This window comes from Canis aureus, chromosome 30 (assembly GCF_053574225.1).
Source record: "Canis aureus isolate CA01 chromosome 30, VMU_Caureus_v.1.0, whole genome shotgun sequence".
In the NCBI taxonomy this organism is placed as follows: Eukaryota; Metazoa; Chordata; class Mammalia; order Carnivora; family Canidae; genus Canis; species Canis aureus.
In genome coordinates, this window is record NC_135640.1 from 14,889,952 (window position 1) to 14,913,325 (window position 23,374).

Consider the following 23,374-nt stretch of genomic DNA (forward strand, 5'->3'; position numbering starts at 1 on the left):
TACAGGTGGTTTACTTGCAAGGTATGAAGCAAGAATACCAGTAGAAAAGTGATATAGGGAAGGTTGGGCAGCAATGAAAATTATCAAGACAGATACTATGGGAACTAGAGCTTGGATCCATGAGGAAAATTCTGGATATAGTTTAAAATGAATACTTCAGGGACGCCTAGGTGGTTTAGTGGTTGAGCATCTATCTGCCTTCGGCTCAGGGCATAATTCTGGAGTACTGGGATCAAGTCCCACATCGGGCTCCCTGCATGGAGCCTACTTCTCCCTCTGCCTATGTCTCTGCCTCTTTGTCTTTCTGTCTCCATGAATAAATAAATAAAATGCATATTTTAGAGTTATCCCAGTTTGGCAAAGGGAGGTGCCAAATGAGGCAGTATTTGTCTACTCTCATCAATCAAAACTCCCAGCTTTTGGAAATCAGTAGAGTTCAGTGATGAAGCAAGGCCAAAGACATATTAATGGGACATCTCCAGTTTGTGTTCTGCTGTTCACTTGATTTTTAGTGCAGATCCAAACTATAGTAATTGTTCAATTAATAAGATTATATATAATTCTTTTCATCATAAATCATGGAATCTTAATATGACCTTTTGAAGATAAAAATACTTGTGTCTCAGGAGCTAACATAGTGTCTAGCACAAAATAAGTGATTTCCAAATAAGTTAAGTTAGCCTTAATTTAATCTTGTCAACATAATAGACAAAAGAACAACAAAATATTTGATACTTTACTGCTTCTCAGCAGTAAATACTAAGTGATTGTCAACTATCTGTTTCTAAATAATTGTAAATCAACTAATTATTCCTCACCACAATGCTGTGTTAGATATACCATTTATTACCATATTATACTACAATAAAACATAAATAGGGTTTTATGTGTTTTCTTTTGAAAAAATATATAAATTATTATATTTTCAAAATAGTATTTATAATTTAATGCATTATTTTTTTCCTAACATGTGAGCTCTTTTATATTGGAAACATTTTTGGTTTTGGAAGCTGGAGATGGAAGCCTAAGGATTTTGATTTCTCTTACACATTACTGTGTTTAACATTAGCTGCAAAATTAGTTGTTTTCTGAAGTATACAATACAGATGTGGCCATGAAAGAAAGAGTTTAGGAGAATATATAGAGTTGGAAAAAAATATATACTACTACTCTTGTTTATTTTTCCAAAGAAGAGATTCCAAGACACTTGCTATCACCATCTATAATACACACTGAGCTCCTTGATATAGATGTGATTCTTACTATATTTCCTTGACTTTATTTCATTTTTTGAAGAAAATCTTTTTATTAATCACAACATGAAACTGACATGACACTCCATTAGGATTAAGCCAGCATAAATAATGCTGTTACAGAATTATACTCTTCACATCCACTTCAGAAGAAAATATTACCTTACTGGAGCCTTCTAAAAGGTTTTTATGGAATTATTTCAGTAAACCTTTCCTCTTTCAAAAGTAAATAGCAATATATATTCTCAAACTATGCTACAAAACAGTTAGTAAGGTTACCTTAAAATCTGTAATAATAACTGGCAGGAGTAGGATTATTCTGATTCGATTCTTCAGAAGCACTGGCCTCGAGTAACATCTGTCAGAAACATGATGTTGTTGGTTGAGCACTTCTGGTTGTTTGCAATCTTTGGGTAACTCTTCTTCTCCTCTTTATGTCCAACCTTGGTATCACAGTGACTCTCATCAAGCTCAAGAATATCTGCCTTTGTAGAATGGCCAAATAATAGCTTCTAGGCCTCTACACTCCCTGAAGAAGAGATACCCACCTTCATTCCAGCCTCTGTTCCATTTCCTGCCTGCTGGAGCTACATTTTCAACGAACTCCGCTTCATGTGCCCAGCTGTGCTGCTCTCCACAGGTGGCCCGGCAGCTGTTTCAGTGCAGCGGTCTCTCAGTCTGGAGACATCGGTCAGCACACGTTGTCTACCATGGCCTGGATTATCTGCTGCAGGTCATCTGCTCCATTCCCAGATGCAGCAGACATGACAAAATGGAAACTATTGATGTGCTTCTAATTAAAACTAAAATAGTTATATACATGGGGCAGTGGTTTCTGAAGCTTGTACTAACATAGCTTGTTTAACTGATTGTGCACATCCCTCCTCGTGACCACGTTCAGTGAAGAGATTTCAGGTTAGTAACTTGAAATTCATCATGGTGGGATTATTCACACCACGGAAATCATTAGTGTCACAAATCAAGTTGCCCCCTCTCCATCCGTCATTAAACGTTTAACAGCACCGTTTCTGGGTATGCCACTATACAGCAAAGACTGTGAAGCCTCTCAGAACTCATAACTAATTTAATTCAACATCAGATTTATTCATAGAAGCACTTCACCTGTGCAATATATAATAACTAGGTGACCAAAGTGTTTTGTCTGAAACCACAACAACAAAAACACCCATATGAATCCAAAGATGAAGTATTGCTATGTTTAATGCAGGCTCTATGCTCTCACAGCATGAGAAAGTAATGATGTAGATTGGTAGTGTCCAAAATATTGCAACTAAATCTTTTTTTTTCCCTTTCATTCTAGGACCATCACAAAGTTTACAACTTTTATTTTGTTAATCAAATAACTAAAAAAAAATCTTGGTATCTCTCATCTTAATTTCATGACCAAAAGAACATTTGATACTAAAAAACACAAAATAAAAATAAAAATACAATTCTTCCTAGAAAAGAAAAATATGCATTCTTATACTACCATTTACTATGTATTAGTACAAGCTTTGGATGGGTACTTTGGAACCTGCACACGCTAATTATATTAATTTTTCATAACAACAAGTCATTGAAAGAATAAGATTCTGAAGAAAAAACAAATATCAATCTCTGAATCATGTTCAGAGCATTTCAGTTGGCAGGCAGAATGCCCAGTTGCACTGACAAAGGCCACGAGTGTCTATAGCTCTCTTAGCTGAGGATGATTTTTCAGATTATCTAAATTTCTGGCTTCCTTCTCTAAGCTCATTCAAGTACATTTCTTATGAGAAAACATTTTTTTTCCGTATTACTTTTATACACAGAATATATGGCAATCTCCAAACACAAGTATGTAGTCTCCTTATCAGTTATATTTCATTACAATTAATAGTCACTTTGATTAATCTCTTAGCTTCATGTACATTTCACTGAGTGTGATACTTTCTGTGATTTGGTAACATGCAGTTTCAGAATGAGCAAAATGAGAACCCCATCTAGAGACAAGGTAAATTGACTCAAGCCTGGCCTGATCAACCCGTTCTGGTAGCTGGTCTGACACATCCTGGGGTCAACACTGCCCTGTGGCCTTCAAATTATGATAAATATTATTTCAATGTCTTAAAAAATGTTCATTTATTTCCAAGTGAGACCATTATTGCTTATGCAATTACTTCTAGAAAACTATTGTCAATGTATTTAAATGTTATTTTTCTACTTATGAATATGTAACAGGAACAGTGTGTTTGTGACTTCTAATAAAAAAAGATACATGAGAAAAAAACCAAACTCTTGTACAGTAGTAAATCAACTAAGTAGACACAAACAAGTGTGCACTTGGCATATTTAACAAAGCAGACCAATAGCTCTAAATTAACACTGAATTTGCTTCTGTAAAGGAGAATTATTATTGACATTTCCAGCTTGCAGGGCCACTGCGAGTGAATAAGTTGATTGTTGTTCAATTATTTAATTAAGTTCCAGGAAAGATGTGAATCACAAGGTCTACCAGCATTAGCACTAAATTATAGAAACAGACCAGTATTGGTCAAAAAACCAACTGCAATGATCACTGAGAATATGTTATAGATTGACTGTCTTTGTCGGCTAGTGTATTGACAAGGGAACATGTACAAAACTAATTTTGAAGTTTTGAATTATAATGACTTCAAAAGGAATAAGGAACCATGACTAGTTCAGTGAGCTTAAGCACGTAGGCGACTTTAACTTGTATGACCTCAGAAGAGCCACTAAATAGGTACAAACATAAAGAACAAAAATATTCCCAAACCACTTTTGCCCCAGATAACATAATGAGTATTGAGAATAATAAGGTGCCAGCATTAATAGTAAATCCTGGTTTTGATTTCCATAGTCTCAGTTACCTGGAGTCAGCTGTGGTCTGGAAGCATATGATCTTCCCCCTGGAGGAGAGGTCCATGTAGGTCAATAGTAGCTTAACCCTATGTCACAATGCCTGTATTCACCTCACTTCATCTCATCATGCAGGCATTTTATCATCTCACATCATCAAAACAAGAGTGAGTACATTACAAGAAGATATTTTGAGAGACCTCATTCATACAACTTTTATTACAGTTTATCGTTATAATTGCTCTATGTTACTATTAGTTACTGCTCTTAATTTACTGTGCCTGATTAGAAATGAAGCTTTATCATAAATCTATATACATATACAGGGAATGTACAGGGCTTCATACTAACTGCAGTTTCAAGCATCCACTGGAGTCTTGGAAAAAATCCCCGTGGGTAAGGGGGAACTACAGTATTGCCTCTTCAGACTATCAATTGGAAAAACAAAAATGGAAACAAGAAATTCATTCATTTCTCAGGTTTTTAGATTTCTAAACATGCTAAGATGTTTACCATATGTACATTATGAACATAATCCAGCTAGTACAAATGGTAAGAATGTCTGCATGGTGAAATTTGGACAGAATATCATATTCATTGCAATAAGCTATAAGCAATATGTAAAATATTTCTTTCAGGGACCAATATATGTGCAAAGAATAAATATTCTGTTAATTACCAGTATGAAAGAATAACTACTTTGTTAATTCCCAGTAAGATACATATGTGTATCTGGTATCTAAATCTGTGTCTGTATCTATGTCTATATATTCTTTATGATCAATTGCATCTATCATAGAATGACAGATGTGACCAATTAAGGGAAAGCAATAGATCCAATACAATTTTATTTCTTAATGGTTTTGGTTCCACACCACATGTCAAAAGTCATCACTACATTGGGATATATTGCTTTGATTCAACTACCATTAGGTTACAGCACCGATCTATAGGATTATAGACAATGCCTTGTATTTGATTGCCCATTGCCAAGTTCAGGTGACATAAGTCATGTTCCACATTGGTTTATTCCAGACTTACTGTTAAGAATTTTAATTAGTGATTCTGATGACTGAACCATGAACATGATCATTAGTTTTGCAGATAAGTTATGAAGAGTGACATCTCCAGCACTTCAGAGGAAAAGAGTGAGAATATAAAATAACCTTAAGAATTCTACAAGTTTTCAGAATTAATTATGATAAAATTCAAGAGGAACACATAAATGTCATTGTATTATTTGAAAAAAAATAGGGGAATATAAAAGTGAAGAAATACTGTTTGTGTATAAACATGTTTGAAGAAAGTCTGAAGCACCATAGAGAAAGGAGCTGAAAAGTCAAATATGGGCACACAATGTACTTTAAAATTTAGAGGGAAACTTAACTACTTGAATGTGGTAATAATAGTACAATGCTGTGGACAAAGGATTTGGAACAGGAGACCTGGGATTGAATCCAAGTTCCATGCTTACTAACCTCGAGATCTTGGACAAAGCCATTCTATATCTCTGAATCTCATTTGAAAAATGGAGATGTTAATAATATCTAGTTAAACTCATTAAAAATAATTGGGATAATTTATGTAAAAATATAGAGTAAGTTTTAAATCACTATATACTACTGTTGATTTTTGGAAATAATTTTTATAAAGGTAACAGTCCCTCAAATTACAGATATTTTATTCACATTGTATAGAGTTTTCAGAACCTTTAAACATTTTGAGATTTTTAGATAACATACTCTATCAGAAGGGCTTAAATGCCATTTTTTAAAATTTCTTAACCATAAGCTCATTTCTAGAACACCAATGAAAAGTAGGCATTTTCAATTGCTAAATAACCCCAACGTTGGATTTTGTTAACTATGGTATTGGAGTTTTAATTCTTGTTTTAAGCCAAGGTTATTAGGTTCTGGCAGGCTATGAAATCTTTGATTTGTTAAGTTTTTTAAAAATAGATGACTACATTTTCATCAGTCTGAGAATCTGAGAATGTTTGTATAGGTCCAGACGACGAAGGGTTTGGATATTGTATATAAGGTCTTTCAGGGATACCGGGGAGGCATAGGCAATTAAGAGTCTGACTCTTGGTTTCAGCTTGGGTCATGATCTTGCGGTCATTAGATGGAGCCCCACATCAGGCTCCACACTCAGTTTGGAGTCTGATTGAGATTCTCTCTCTCCCTCTCCCCCTGCCTCTTTTGCTCCAGGTCCCTATCTCTTTCTCTCTCTCACTTTCAAATAAATAAATAAATTTTATAAAGAAAAATATTTCAGAGGGCCTTCGTGGTTTAATAGTATTTTTTTCCTCTGCTTCTCTTCCTTCTTCTTTTCCCTCTTCTCCTTATTCTTTCCTCCCTTCCTCCTTTCCTCTTCTTCTTCTTCTCCTCTTCCTCCTTCTCCTTCAATTTGCTATCCCTAATTCATTGCTTTCACTAGCCTAAAGCCTCTACTCTGTTGATTTCTTTCAAGTGAAGTAAACACATCTTATATTGCTAATGTATAAAGACTTAAGTTTAAAAAAAAAAAAGACTTAAGTTTTTATGTCTCCTTTAGTCTTAGCAAAAGAAGGAGACAATGGTGGAAATGACAAACTTCTAGATTGAAAGGTGAGAAAGGAAACTAGAATTCTATACAAATCGATGTCAACTTCTGCTTTCCAGAGACACAGATGGCTTTAGGTATATAGCTGTATGCATATTATAAGGCACAAAAAATGGAACTCTAAAATCTTATTTGGGATAAAATACTTATGGAACAAATGGGATCCAGGAATAAGGTTCTGAGGAAAAGGCAAAAACTTAACCATGCAATCTTAAATTCGGTAATTTAAGCATTTTTCTTTAAAAAAATCTAAAAAAAAACTGTTCATATTTTCACTTACTACTTCTCCACTATCTGAACCCCACAACCTTGATGTGAAAAATCATTTCTTCTGATAAAATAGTTTAATTTGCATATGTCATTTACCACATATGCAGATCTTTCTATATATTCCGATTTATAGGCATGAAAATTTCACTGATCCAGAAGAATTTATATTAAAATTGCTTGGTAATATGAAATCTGTTCAGGAAGATTAGAAAACCATATTATATTCCCAAAAGATTATAGTAACATTTATAACAGTTGCATCCAAACTAACTCATGCTTACTCAATTCTGAATAATGTTACATGAAGCATTTTAACCCCAAATAAGCATGCTATTTATACAACTAATGTAAGTGTTGGGGAAACAAACAAACAAACAAAGATGCCAAAATCCCTTAGCAACAAGGAGCCACAGTACTTGTAAGGAAACTAACTTCACCAAGTCAATAAAATAACCTAAATCCATTAAATTTATAACTTCTAGACTTAGTAGATGATACGATTCAATAATACTAATATATTTTCTGCACCTGAAAGGATATCAGGTTTTTTTGTTTTTCTTCTTTTTTCTCCTGCAGTCAAACTTGCTTCAAGATTAGGGTATGCTGAATATTCCTATTCTCATTATACATCAAAATTATGTCCAACAAAATCATAGATTTTTATTGCTTGTAGTTTCTAGAACAATGTTTCTAAGATATTAGTGTCCAGACAATTCAACTGGGGATCTTGGAAAAATGCAGGTTTTAATTCAGCAGATCTGGAGTGTGGCCCTATATTTTGCATTTCTAATAAGCCACCAGATGATGTTTATTCTGCTTTCAAGTAGCAGCAAGGTCTTAGACACATGAAGAAGATATAGTTCACCAAACCTTTAAACCATCACAAGTTTTGATTTAAAAATCTTGCAAATCTGATGAGTTCAGTAGGAATACAAATATAATGTAGTGGGAATTATAACTGTGTCCTCAAGAAGTAGCTAAGGAAACTGAACTAAGGAAAATGTTACTAACCACAGAGGTCAATGCCCCTGCATTCCTGTCAAGAGGAAGTAATGCTTTAAATTTCTCGTTAAAACTCATAAAATATTTACTACAGCAACAATATAATGCACTATGGATGCCCTGGTACTCTATTTGGAGTCATATGGTACCTCTCAAAGCTTCTTCTGGAAGCAGATTCTGAATAAAACCTGGTATTAGTAAATACTACGTATTTTAAAAAATATTACATTAAAAATCATCAAGGACAAAATTGTGAGCAAAGGCTGTAATTGATGGCATTTAAGAAACAAATATAACTAATTATAAGATACTTCTGTATGTCAAGTGAAAATGCTATAAAGGTTGACTCACCTTCTGCTTGCTAGATTAGGAGTAGACAATGTTATCTATTTTGTTACCTTTAAATCTATGGAAAGAATAGACAGGTGGAATGAGCATTGGGTTGGGGAAGGAGAAGCTCTGAAGTAAAATTACCTCTTGGGATCAAAACCTCCATGGCCTCTGTCCTTGAGCAGCCAGATGCAGATAATAACTCACTCATATAGAACTGAAACAATGAAATGAGACCATGCAGAGAAGATCCTTAGCATGGTGCCCGTGGTTAGCAACTATAAAATTACCAGCTTCAATTATTAGCGTTCTTTTTAAAAAAATGTTATTTTATTTAAATTCAATTAATTAACATATACTCTATCATTAGTTTTAGAAGAAGAATTCGTTATTCATCCGTTGCATATAACATCTGGTGCTTATTATATCACGTGCCCTCACTTAATGCCCATCACCCAGTTACAAGTATTCTTAGCAATCGAAATTTCTGTGAAAATTACATAAACAAGGACATATGTATAAACCTTTATACACCTTTAATATGCTACTCCTAATAACCACAATAATACCAATTGCACCATTTATTGAATACATCATATCAAGCATCGTATGAAGAGAAGTAAACAATCTTTTAACCCTCATACATGTCCGAAGTTTATATTTTATTTAAGAATTAACAAGTCCAGAAAAATAAAGTGGTTTACATAAAATCCCTAGAGTTTATGCACAGCAGAACTGGTATTTCAGCTTAGATTTGTCTAACGGCTCTTGGGGGTTCGACTAGAGCGGTGTTTAACACTGTTCCTTTGTGGTTTTGTCCTCACCTGTGAAATGTGATTAATAATGTGGACCGCACACATTGTTTTAAAAATTAAATCAAATAATGAATACTGAAAAGCCCATACGGTGCCTGGCACAAAGTTAGCAGCCAACAGACAGTCTCGACACACAGATGAGTAATGGAATGAATATTAGGTCTGAAGTGGGTTCTGTTTACAGTAGCAACAGCTCTGGTAAGGTTTTCAGTCTTAAGACTTTGCCATCAGCTTTTCCTCTACCCCTTACCATGGTCTATGCAGAATTTCCCATCATGCCGTTGATTCTATTTAGCCAGATATAACATAACATTATTGTGGCAAAATAAGCATTCTGCCTTTTTGGGATTCCTGGCAGACTATTCCAAACACAACTTTCCTTTTGCTGATGCTGTTAATTGCACAAATGCTCACGTCATCTTGTTTAGACTGTGGTTTCATCCTGTTTTGACTATCATGTTGCCCTTATGCTGGGCTCCCTGTTGACAGACTTCAGCTGGTATGTACTGCGCCTGACTCTGATAGGCATCAGCTGCAGCAAATAGCCAGCTTCTGCTCCAGCTAGCTGCCAGACCCAAATTTGTATGAAATTGTACTTTTAATTTGCTTTAAGAAAATATTTTTAGATTTATGTATGAAAGATGTCCTTCCATCTTGAGCATTCAGAAATGTCTGATCCTCCTTTTTCTCATATGAGCTGAATTAAGTGGCATGAAAGAAACATCAGTGGCCCTTTCTGTTATATGTTCCTATGTGGTGTCTTTTACAAAGCTACCATTTATCTTTTATTAGCACTTTTAAGGCTGATGAAATTGGATTTATTACATGTACAGTAAAAAGAGAAGACAAGGATGTCAGAATTGTTAATGTTCTCTCCTAACAACACCAAAAAAGCAATTTACTGGCCCTCACCCAAACAAATTCTCTGAATGCTGGCCAATTTAAAGCAGTTTTGCTGCAACTATGCATTCCATATCTTCCATCTTGCTTCTCACTTCATATTTGTGGTTTAAGCTTATATCAATGATAAAGACCAAATTTTAGGGATATTGAAAAATGCAGAGGAATTCTGTTCAGGTGCACAGCAGAGTGTTAGAAATATGTGTATGGAAATCAGAAGCTCTGTCATCTGGGGTCACATGTGTCTGAGTTCAGAATATTATCCTGTATCTGGGATAGTACAAGTCTGTTTCTATCTGGTTGTTCTCTAATCCAATGGCTCATGCACAGTGCTACAAGATCTTAGTTCTCTAAAATGTCGTTTTTATGATGTTGTACACATTTCCTTTTTTTTGGCTACCTGGTTTATATCACCCCTCCTCCGTTCCTAACCACACTCCTATGTCTATTAGAAAATTATCTCTACTCACTGTGTGTAGCCTTGTTACTGTGGAAATCCAGCTGCTTTCCTTCTACTACTGTAAGAGAAAGGATCAGAGCTTTCTACTCACCACTTAGATATAGCCAAGGAGTGGGCATGTGGTTTATATCTGACCATTGAGAGACATTTCCTTCAGGGACTTAAAATCTTGGGGGAGTGTCACCAAAAAGAAAAAAAAAAAAAGCTGGAGTTGGTTTTCTTAATTAGAGAGGCCCCAAGCAAAAAAGGGGCCCCTAGTGGAATGTATTTATTATGAATGCTGTTCTATAATTCCTACTTCTTTACCTGGGGCTTCCCAAATCCTGCCCCTTTGTCTCTAAATTCCTCTTGGAGTATTTGAGCTCTGATTACAATATTTCTTTTTCTTATTTTAGCAAGACTTGAACCAAAAACTCTGGAGGTGTTCAACTCCGGAACTGTGCGTGATGACATTTTCCTTCCTCAGAATTTTCAATTAGTAGATTGTCTACACAATGAAGTATTGATCCCTTCAAATCTGGATCAGTTCTATTCTCCGATATCACCAGCTACTTTTACCAAAACAAATGCTTTACTCGAAGTGGACTGATTTATTCCCTTGTGTCTGTCTAGTGTGTGTGTGTGTTTGTGTGTGCGTGTGTGTGTGTGTTTATGTGTCTTTATTCCCCTGAATGGAATACCAGGTACCCATTCTTTTCTAATTTCTTCCTTTTCCCTCTTATTGGAATCTTACCTATTTTCAAAGTCCAAAGCAATTCCCCAATCCCTCTGTCTAGCCTTTTCTTTAGTATTATATCCATGATGGCATCACCTCTGTTCAAATTTTGTAGCAATCATTGCTGTGTAGCACTCACATTCAATTAGGTTTCTTAGCAATATTAACTCAATGAATTCTTATATTTTCCTGTGTGTCTTATTTCATCAACTAGTCTTTAAATTATATCATGGACGTGTCCAAGGTTTGTATCCCATTGAATTCCTGAAGTGCTTAACATATGTGTTCCATGAAATACTTTTATTTAATTTTCATTTTGATTCTTAACATTTAATTCCTCTTTGTGTTTGGAGAATTCTTGCTGTGAGACTTTTTCCTTTTTATATTTTCAAAAGTAATTATTTGGGTGACAATTTTCCTATGCTCTGCAATTTACATGTATTAATGATGTCATCTTTTAAAGCATTTTACATTAAGGAAAATGTAGATTGTGTACATGGTGGCTTTTAGTCACAGGAAAGCAGAATGTTCAAATATTTAAGAAATGACCTTAGTTTGGTGGTTTTATAAGCTGATAATAGCTAATGGTTATTGAACACATACCAAGTGCCACTCAGTGCACAAGGTCATACTGGGAGATACTATTTTTATCCATTATATTTACAGATGAAGAAACTGAAATTAATGATTTTGAAGTACCCATACAACAATCCCCAGCTGGTAAGGAGTAGAGTAAGAATTAAAAATACGTCTGCCTCCAGACCCATAACACTAAAACAACAATGCCATACCAGCCCTGTTACAATTTCTGGATATAGATCAGCAAAGGATGCTTAAAATTTTTTAAAAATGAATTAAAAATGCAATGATTTAAAAACTATCCCCAGTGATTATAGAGTAACTTCATTTATGTGGTGATTTATACAATGTGATTTTGACAGGAGCTAAAAGGATTGACTTCTCATAAGATACCATGGCAGGTCCATTATTGAATGCTCTAAAAGTCTAGAAATATCCCTTTTCAGAACATATTCTAACTACTGGAAATGCTAGACTTTCTTTTATTCCAAAAAGTATGTGGCCTTTTTATGCCAAATTCAAGAAGTATATTTAAGCTAAGATATTTTTTTGAATACTGTACAGCATGTATATCCACATTGCATTAGGTAAAAAGTATTGCTTCCTTAGTTTTAAGAATACTGCATGCATAGTGTGGAAAATCCTCCAAATTAAAGAACACTAAGGAGACAAGTCAACTAAATTCAAAGTCTGATCCTCAAGTGGATCTTAGATGGAAAAAAAATGTCATAAGATATATTATTAGGACAACAGACAGACTGTAGATACAGCCTGTATATTGGACAGTATAGCATGAATGTTAAATATCCTGAATTTGACTACCTTGTGGCTGTGAAACAGATTATACTTGTTCTTAGGAGATAACCTTTGAATTATTTAGAGAAAGAGGATATATTGTCTAAAATTTGCCATCAAATGAGTCAACAACAGTAATATATTAATAATATACATGAATAGAAGACGTTAAAATAAGCCTGGAAAAATATTAATTTGTGAGTCCAAGTGAAGGTTATATGTGAACTAACTTCACTATTTGAAGTTTTCTGTTAAGTTTGGAACTTTTAAAAATAGAAAAAGTTTATAAATAACTGTATAAAATGGTAAGAACATGTTAAAATGGTTTAGCTCTTTGGGATATAAAATATTTCTAAAATATCCCAACTCTTTTAGTATAAATACTTTTATTTATATAGATTAAATGCCGATTTAGGTAGTTGATTCTGATTATCTTCTCGTAAGTTGCTTAATGATTTATTTGAAGTCACTTAGAACAATGAATGCCTTTTAGTATATGCATTAGGTAGTATCTTAAATATTCTAAAAATCTAAAGTGTTTAAATTATGTATCAACTACAATATTTAGTGTAAAATAAGATCCATCTTCTTCAACTCACTTTTACTTGGTTTTAAAAAGTTGCTTGAGTGATAAGCTGCAGCATGGCAAATTATAGTAAAACATTGTAATAAAAATGCACTTTCCAAATGCCATGCATGTAGATGGTAATACTAACTTGGTAACATCTGACAAGAGAAAAGGCATTTTGTTGTATAATAAAACATAACATAATAAATATAATATACAATTTCACAATTAGAGTCAGATAATTGCTCTTAACAATTGATAGAACATTTTGACAGAAAATTACTAAGATTTGAATAATACTATCAGCCAAATTGATATAATTGACATTTTTAGAATACTCTACCCAAAAGCAGAATAAATATTCTTGTCAATAATATATAATATAAGGAACATAAGGAATATAATAATAATATAAGGAACATTTATTGAGATAGACTATATCCTAGTTCATAGTGTATTTCTAAATAAATTCAAAAGGATTCATGACTTATACCATAATTTTTCTGACCATAATGGAATTAAATTAGAAATCAATAAAAGAAAAATATCTAGAAAATCTCCAAATATTTGGAAATTAAGTAATATACAACCCATGGATCAAGTGAAAATCAAAGGGGAAATTATAAATTATTTGGACTCTTTAAGAGAAAATACAAAGTTATGTGGATTATCTAAAAATGAAAACACAAAATACAAGTAAAAAGCTTAACAAAATGAAGCTATTAAAAACAGTCAATATTTTCTCCACCCCAAAGAATTTCTTAAATATTTAAGACTTTACACTAACATATTAGTACTCTGTTTAAAAATAACGAGCAAAGTATTCCGTTAAGAGGATAATAGTTCACTCATAAAAGGGCCAAAGTCAGGGATGTAAGGGCTAAAGATGGTAGTGGTGGCAGAGAATTTGTTTTTAATCTAATATGGCCCTGGGAAGAATTCAATATCTGACACATAGGAAAAAATCTCATAAAATATTTAACTAGAAAAAAACAATAGAAACATTTCACACCAAACTGAAGTAGAAGATCATATAAGATATCCCTCACTGATAGCTACTAGGATATAACGTATTAATGACATCTTCAAAGTGATTTAATCATTCATATAACAAATTATTTTGAATAGCTATAATTCCTGTTCAAATAAATATTAAGCAAATACAAGTAATAATTAAAAACATTCAAATTGTACATCATTACTACTTATAAGATATAAGAAATTGTTCCTATATCTCATCTATCAAGTGGAGCAAAGCTGATTCCAGAACTAACCCTGAGTTAGTCTCTTTGGTTCCAAATTCAAGAATTCCAAGTGTCTACTCATGCTTTTTCAGAAGAACTTCTCATAAGCCAAAAAGTCGAATGTTATGTGTGCTTGGTCTTGGATTTTATTATTATATTTTAAAGATTTATTTATTTATTTGAGAGAGAGAGAGAGCAAGACAGAGAGCACGTGGGGAGAGGGGTAGAGGGAGAGAGAGAAAGAGAGATAAAAACATAACTTATTCTTTAGGAACCATGAATTTTCAAAAACTAGTTTAAATGAATGAAAGTGAGGAACAAAGATTAGATCTGTATTGGAAAAGCTTATCAACAGACTTGAGAAAGTACTGACGATATGGAAAACCCTGAAAAGGCCTGCATTTCATGAATAGCCCTATATTTCAAAAAGAAATTAACATTTTAAATGCAAATTATGTGGTTATGGGAGAAATACAACTAAGAAGCATTGCAGTATTTATCAAACAAACCATATATATTAATGATCATTCTTCAACAAATAACTGCATATGTATGTTTTAATGCTTATATCTATTAATGACTTACAATGCATTATTGTGTTTATATATATATATATGTTTGTGTGTACATTCATAGAAGCTTCTCCTTATTTTATTTTTATATTTTAAATATTTATTTATTTATTTAAGAGAGAGCAACATGGGGGAAGGGGTAGAGGGAGAGAGAGAAAGAGAGAACCTCCAGCAGACTCCCCAATGAGCATGTAGCCTGAGGCAGGGCTCAATCTCAAGACCCTAAAATCATGACCTGATCTGAAATCAGGGGTTAGATGGACACTCAACCAACTGAGCCACCCTGGCACCCCCTCCTTATTTTAAAAATGACTCACTTATATATCACATATAATGTAACACTAAAAATTTCTATTAAGCTTTACCAATATTGTTCTATTAAAAAACAGCTTCTCAAGATTATTTTTAGAAAACTTCATGCATATTCCTAATTTTCCTTGTTTCAAATAAGTTTTAAGATTTAGAAGAGATAAGTACCAGTGCTCTAAGCTTTCAAGGAAAAGTAACTTGTTTTTGTGGTCAATGTATTATGTTTCTTGAGTTTTATTTGTGCAAAGAAGCTTGTAATGTATACTGACAATCATTGTAAAAATGGTTTCTTATTATTTTTGACATATAAAACATAATTTCTTTTACTTTTATAAGGATGTATAGACTTAGTTGAATATTTCCAATAAATATTAAAAATTATTTTTCACTTTTTGGTCCCTCAGAATTCTGTAAACAGCCACCACAAATTTAAACAAAATGTTATTTGTAGCTAACTAATGGGATTATCTCAATACTTTGAAGAATGGAATGCTTGGCCAATGAAGAGATTGCATGTGTTTACATATATATACAAATTTTCTCCTTGAGGAGGTCATATAATGAGCAGTGTAGACTAAATTCATAATCTGGATAAATACTATAACAAAATGCCCAATGGGTATTTGGATAGTTCTACTACAAAGAAGACAATAGTAACAATGCTACTATCTTTGGATGCCTAAATCTAGCCAGCACCAGGACATAGTGGGCACTTTCAATTAATTTTAACTAATTGAAAGAATTGGATTTAAAATTTGTGTTTTTTTGGGAGTGGGTGTGCCTGTGTGTGCATTTACAAGTATACAAGATTAAGATGAAGAGGAGAAAGAGGAAGGAAAGGAGGAGATAAGGGAGAAGGGAAGAACTGAATGGATGTATGAGAACAGAGGACCGCACCTAAGTGTCCAGGGGTACAAGTTAAGTGCAACCATGGGATGCAGATAACTTTCTTTGTGAGTTTACTTGTGGTATATTTTCAACAGCATGTCAATGTATAATTGGCGTCTCCATTAAATGTATCCATACAACACCAATCAAGTTCTCACTGAAGATGGTTGTTGTCTTCTCTTAACACTTATGTTTCCAGATAGCATTATGTATTTTAAATAATTTATTTCCTCATAAATATCAGACAAAACACTCTATGCCACAAACCTTAAATTTTTTTTTTTAATTTTGCTGAAATATCTGATAAGTTGTGGTAATCATACATTACTACATACTAGCCTGTTTTGGGAGGAGGGCACTACAAGTGTGATCCTTCCAAACTCTGCCACCTGTTTCTCAATCAGCAAAAGAAGATGATAAAGGAAATTATTTTGTTGACCTATGTGACATCTTCAGACTATCTATTCAGACCTGATAGGAATTTGAAGTCACCTTCATTTTACAAATGTTGGAACTGAAATCTCAAGAGGTAAATTACTTGTTCAAGATCCCATACCTTGTAAAAGTTAAAAAGTCCCACTCATTTCTGCACTTTCTTGGCCCTGAAACTATTTTTTTAAATATTTTATTTATTTATTCATGAGAGACACACAGAGAGAGGCAGAGACACAGGCAGAGGGAGAAGCAGGCTCCATGCAGGAAGCCCAACATGGGACTCAATCCCAGACTCCGGACTCATGCCATGAGCCAAAGGCAGATGCTAAACTCTTGAGCCACCAAGGTGTTCCCTGAAACTATTTTTTTGATAAGACACTTGCATTCATGCTTTCCTGTTACATGGATTTAGGAAATATGTGCTTTCTCCCAAAAAGTGAACTTTAGTTTAGCTCTTTGTCCTTTCTGTCTGAATTTGTATGAGTCTGACTGATACATCTTTGAAAAACTACTGCTTTGATCAAGTTTTCCCTCAGATTATGACTGCTCAAATTTTATATTTCTGAAACCTATCCTTGTGCTAGAATTTGAGGTAAAATGTATCCTCACCTTAGCTATAAAATGCCCTCTAACAGTAATGTCAAAGATTTCCTTCTCCAGGCAGCCATCTTGTTCTCTGCCACCTCCCTGTTTCATCTTTTCCCACTTCCACATGCACTCATACCCTGTGAACACCTGCCATAATCATTTGTACTTGTTTAGCTTTTCCTTACCTTTAATAGATTTTTCTGCCTATTTTCTACTTATCCAAATTGTATCATCCTTCCAGATCATATCAATTCCCCAATGTTTCTAGAAGCCTACCTCCACTACATCTAGTCAACAAAGACACTTTTATTTCTTGAGAGAGCATTAATCTTGTATCACCATTTTATATAGCACTTTATAATGCATTAAATGGTGGCATTTTTCAATTGTTTTATGTGTTTAGATGTTGTCTCCACAATTAAAGTTGTTAATTTCTTGAGGGCAAAGACCGAGGCTTATATAAATTCTGTAATCCTTGCCATTAATAAGTGTTCTATAACTTAATATTGATTTTAATGGAGAGCAGGAAATAGTCTGACATAATATCCAACAGTCCTCAAATGTATGCTTATTTAGAGACACATTAAATTCAAAATTAGTTCAATAAGTCTTTACCTTCTTTGGATATAATATGGAAGTACTTTAATTAATTCATTGATTTGTGTTAAATATTTTCAGTCTTATGTAGACCATTTCAGAGTGAAAGCATTAAATGAAGTCAAAGTTATTAATTAATCTTATTGGTGGTCATTGTACTTGTCTTCCCAACATTCATTTTATTAATTTCAACCTTCCTCTCATGTATAGCAATCATGTAATTTGAAAGGGATTGATTTCTTCTTTCTTCCTCCATTTCATGGATTGCTTTGACTAGTCTAAACAAATAAGTATTATTTCTGTTCCAGTAAATTCCAGTAATCTTGGCCTGAGCCAGTCAGCACGTGGTATTCCCCTGGCTACAAAGTAGGTTTTGTGTTGACCCATTCAGCACAAAATTTAGCTAATTTTGCCAAGACAAATTCTTTCCTTTATAGGTACATGATTAAGTAAGTCTTCTAAGAAGTTTAAGGCAATTTATGTTGGAATTTGTTTGAAATATAACTCAAAGCATCCTAATAATAATTCTTGTTTGTGATGCTTTAAGAGAATAATGAGAAGCTATTAATAATTTTTATCTCACATAGATATGTGTGCTAAAGAAAGGAGAAATGTTTGAAAATGGAATGATAGATAACATAAATTTTAAAAAGTGAAACAGGAACAAATGACTACAATGGTGTGCTACAATGAGTTGAGTCTTGGGGAAAAGCTGATCAATTTAATACTATAGACTTTTTAAAGGAACTTAAAATATAGGCCTCATTTTTTTCTCTCTAGAAGAAAGACATTATGTAATGTTATGCCTAAAAATATAACCCTATACAAATTCACACCTTTAGATATTCTAGTAGATTTTTCACAATAATCCATATTGTTTATGTGCTAAGCCTGCCTTGTAGATTTGTTAAAATCAGCAAATGTGTTTTCAAAGTTCTTTAAATAGATCATTGGACTTATCATACTACAAAATTGCATATTTTTAATTTGAAAATATTCATTTTATTGCATATAAAAATAGCATTGAGAGAAAGGTTATGATTTAGAAAAAAAAAAGACCCTCCCATTCCTACTAACCTACTAGGATATTTTTGACCAAGATGCTTCTAAATGTATGCAATGTCTATCTCTAGGTGTTATTTTATATATAACATGTAGCAATTGGGCTCCATATCTATTGAAGAAGACCTAAATGCACTGTGATGAGTGTTAGCAAGAATAACTATAAGATAACGAGAATAATTCTAACTGGGTTATGCCAAGGTATGACTTTTGATCTGTATTTTGGAAGTATGAGTAGAATAAGTAGGCAGAGAAGGGAAACAGCATAAGCAAAGTCATAGAGGAGAGAACATTTTTGAAAAATCTTGGACTGCCTGGAGGACGTGGGATGTGACAAAGTCCAGATTGTGGAAAATGCTAAAAATATTGTATTTTATTATGTAAGCAATAAGGAACAAACAAATGTTTTCTGAGTAGGAGATAATATTAGATATTGCTTTGGATAAAATATTCTGTTAGAGTTATGAAAGCTGGATTAGAAAAGAAAAAAAATTAAGCAAGAAGAACTCTATAAAGAATTAGAATAATATCAGCAAAAACTGAGTCTAGGGAATGCAAGTAACAAATGTTTCTGAGGTGATTGACAGAACTGATAGAGGATAGTCAGTTAGGAGGATGAGGAAAGAAATGAATGTTACAATGGCTTAGGTCCACAAATATACAAATATTTCTTGCAATAACCAAGATGGTGCATACTGAAGGAAGAGCATGCATCAGGAGACAGATTGAGTTGTGGGTGTTCAGGAAACTGTTCTGGAAACCATTGGAAAAATTTATGCTGGGACTTCAGAAAAGAGAGGCCAGAACTGAAGACATAGTATCTGTGAAAGCTCCTCATTATACATGAAAATGAAGATGACTAAGGATGTTGCCATAGGAAACAAAGCATCTAAAAGGTGGTGAAGGGAAAAGAATTTGAGAAGAAACCAAGACAGGAATTGATGGAGGAGGAGAACGAGGATCAAGTGCAGGGAGAATCATGCAAAGGAGGATTTTTTAGAAGGAAAGAAGAGATGTCATGAAATGCTGCCAGGACATCAACTAAGATAAAACGTCTGAAAATACATGACTGGGTTTAGCAATAAGTAGCACTTTTGAGAGGACATTTTCAGTACTGACCAGAGAGAAAAGAAGTTTAGAGCAGGCTGCGTATGAAAGCTGAGGAAGCAGAAACTGCAAATATAGACTAAATGAGTTTGGGGGGGGCGGGGTTATGGGAAGATATGAAAAGGGAAAGTGATCTGGGAAGGCAAGATTAAGGGAGGGTCTTAATAGAAGTGTAATAGAAATTGAGACTCCGTCTTTTTGTGGGCTAAGAGGAAAAAGAGGGGATGCTGAACTAGGAGATGCATTTAGGGAAAAGTCTTAGGATGACAGGCAGTCTAGAAAAAGGTGCAAAGGAGGGGCTCAAGGGTAGTGAATTGTACAAGGGAAAAGATGATTTGTTTCTCTGCGAGAAGAGGTACCAAAAGTTCTGTATTTTGACAGGAAGGGCATGTGAAGCTTATTCAAAAGCCATTGGACTATATAAGGGTCAGGAACAATGTAGGCAATCAAGGACGATAAGCATATCAAGGTGATTGGGTATACTTAGATATATTTTGTCAGTTATGTGGAAACAGAGGTCCTATAAACATGGATTTTTGTTGTGAAAGTGAATATTTTATGATGTTTAAAAGATCCCAGGAAATGATCACCTAATAATGGGAGAGTGCCTCTAAGAACTTAATTAGTCAGTGAATTTTCAAATATAGCTCATGCCTTTTAGTAATACACACCTTGTTATGTGCTCTACTCATTTTAGTATACTAATAAGTTTTATTGTTTGTTATCCTTCCACACTGTAGAGTGAACATTAAATTAGTACTCAGAATAAATAAAAGAGAATTAGACAATTATAAATATAATTATACATTATATACTATATGTATATAATATACAATATTCTCTACATAATTATGTGTAGTTATATATACAATTACTATCCAATTATATATATATATATGTAGTGTTTAGAAGGGAGAACAGTATGAATTAAGTTGTATTAACTTAAATAATTTAACTAATTAAAATAATATTTTGATAAAACATATTATCATAAAATATAAATGATAATACATAAATAAAATAAAAATAGGAATCATTTACTGAACACCTGTGCATGTGCTGCCATTGTGCTGGACAGAGGCCTTATAGATTATTTCATTTAGTCCTCCCAGCCACTCAGTGTAATAGAAATTGAGACTCAAGGAAAGGGCTACAAATTTATCCAAATTCATAACATAATTTTACCTTTTTTCCTCATCTAGATATGTGGAAGGGATAGAGAACAGTTTATTCTTCTATGTACATGTCTTTATTTTAAGACCTTCATCTCACAGTTTATTATTATTTGATTCAACAAATAAGTCTAATTTCTTAACGATCCTTAGTCCTTTTTCTTCCCTTTTACTTGCTCAGTACTGTCACTATATATTCTTTCAAGAATCCGTAAAGTAGTCAAATCATAGCAGTTGTAACTACAAAGGCTGAGTGTAACAATATTTTCCCTAAGCTTTCCTGTTATGAGGTAGGCAGTGAGAGTTCGTGGGTAAGACCACTAGGAAAATAGTCCACAATATTAGACAATAAAGTAATAATGAATTTGGAAGAAGTGGCTGAGTGACGTGCTCTGCAGACTAAGTACACTACTTTTATTCTGTCGAGTAGTACACTGGCTAGAGAGACTCTTTAAACTGAGTTATTAAAATGATTTTATGATAAAAAATACTCGATGGTGACTCTGAAAACCAAAAACTCATTTAAGACTGTGCCACTAAGTGTGACCAGGGTTAAATTTCTTTAACATTCTGAGCTGCTGTTTACTCAAATATAGAAGAAAAAGTTTGTTAAACAATCTTTCTGATTCCATACAATCAATAAAACCGTAAGATAAAGCTCTATTTATAGAGAACATCCTGGGACTAGGACTTTCCTTAAACTAATGAGTTTTGGAGGAAAAACAGATGACTAACTAACTTCTCAAATGGCAAGTGATCAGAAGCCAGAAGGAAAGAGCAAAGACTTAGATGTATCCATTCATTCCTTTCTTGACATATAAAACTCTGAAATACCCTCCTAAACTCCGTTAACTGTGTAAGTCCAAAGGGGTTTTTGTTTTCCCAAGAGGAGTTAAAATAAAAATTACCACTAAATGTTTTAGGAGTTAATGTTGCTGTTCAGATATCTTCATTCAAATCTCTTGTGATTTACTGTCACAAACATTTCCTAATGATACTGGAGCAATTCTACCTAACAAACGAAAGAAAAGCCATAACCGTATATTGTCATGCGCGACAAGTTAATGTGGAGCATTTTCTCGTGTTGCCCTCTCCAAAGGTTCCAACACACAAACATCAGGCTGAGTGTATTTAAACAAGCAGTGTTTGAATTCATTCCAACCTTTCCATTTACAGCAATTTAAGACTATTTGTATTCAGGAAACAAAATAACAAGGGACAGCTGTTTCTCCACTTTGCTCTTACTTCGAGGCTATTTAAAAACACTTTGACAAGTTAAAAATGTAAAAAAGCATCATTATAATTTAGAGTAGGTGTAAGTCAGGTAAAATTATGGAGACTAGCATAAAATCAATAGTTTCCTTCTTAAACCGATTTTATTAACAGAGAACTAGCTTATATTTTGGAATACAGGCAATGGCCTAGGTATTTATATATCATATATCTTCAATCTTAAGAGATTCAAGACTGAGCCCATAGAACAGAAACTTACCCATGGGTGGTCCTACATATATCTAGTCTTATGAAGCATGCTCATATTATTATGAGCCCATACCACTCAAGCACACCATTTGATGAAGATCACTTCAATATGCATAGGCATTACCTCTGCATTCACTATCAGCATTTTGTAGTATAAAGATGTTATATGGTAATGAGTTAACTTACCCACTGATTACTGAAGTGAAATTCTGGGCTGATATGGCTTTTACAATCATAGTACTAGAGTAGTACACAGCACTGCACCCACAACTTTAAACTGTTTTTGATGTTATTCAGCCAAACAATGGAACGAAGGATGATGTATGAGGACCTGGGGTGTGCCTTACATTATTATTCTTTCTAGATGGCAGATTGTAACACCATGCTTGGAAAATTCAAATTTTCAGTGTTGGCAGGGCTATACACAACCAGAAATTTTCAAAGATGATCATAGCCTATTGGAAATCTATCTTTCAGAACTCTGCAAATGAAAAATTAGTTTGGAATCAAACTCTAAATTGCTACTTCAAAATGTGGCACTATTACAGCTACTTAAGAGAAAAAAAAAAAAAAAAACAAACCCACTGATTGAATGTGCCTAAAAGAATGCTTCTGATTAAAAAAAAAATAATCAACAGATTTTTCCTGCTTCCTAGGATGTGTGAGTGTTGCTTCTTTTCTTGAGATGCCACATATGAATATTAACAAAAGAACAGTATGCACAGGAGAAATGCTTTTTTGGTAAACTCAATGGGATGAATGTTA

At 33.6% G+C, this 23,374-nt stretch overlaps 1 protein-coding gene and 1 long non-coding RNA gene across 13 annotated transcripts in view; both read right to left on the reverse strand.

The window, feature by feature from the left end:
* ROBO2 (roundabout guidance receptor 2) overlaps positions 1 to 23,374 on the reverse strand; it is a 1,635,852-nt gene that overhangs the window by 756,969 nt on the left and 855,509 nt on the right. The window lies entirely within an intron of this gene.
* The window catches only part of LOC144301737 (uncharacterized), a 139,499-nt gene that overhangs the window by 114,551 nt on the left and 1,574 nt on the right, over positions 1 to 23,374 (reverse strand). The gene's annotated exons all lie outside the window — the stretch shown is intronic.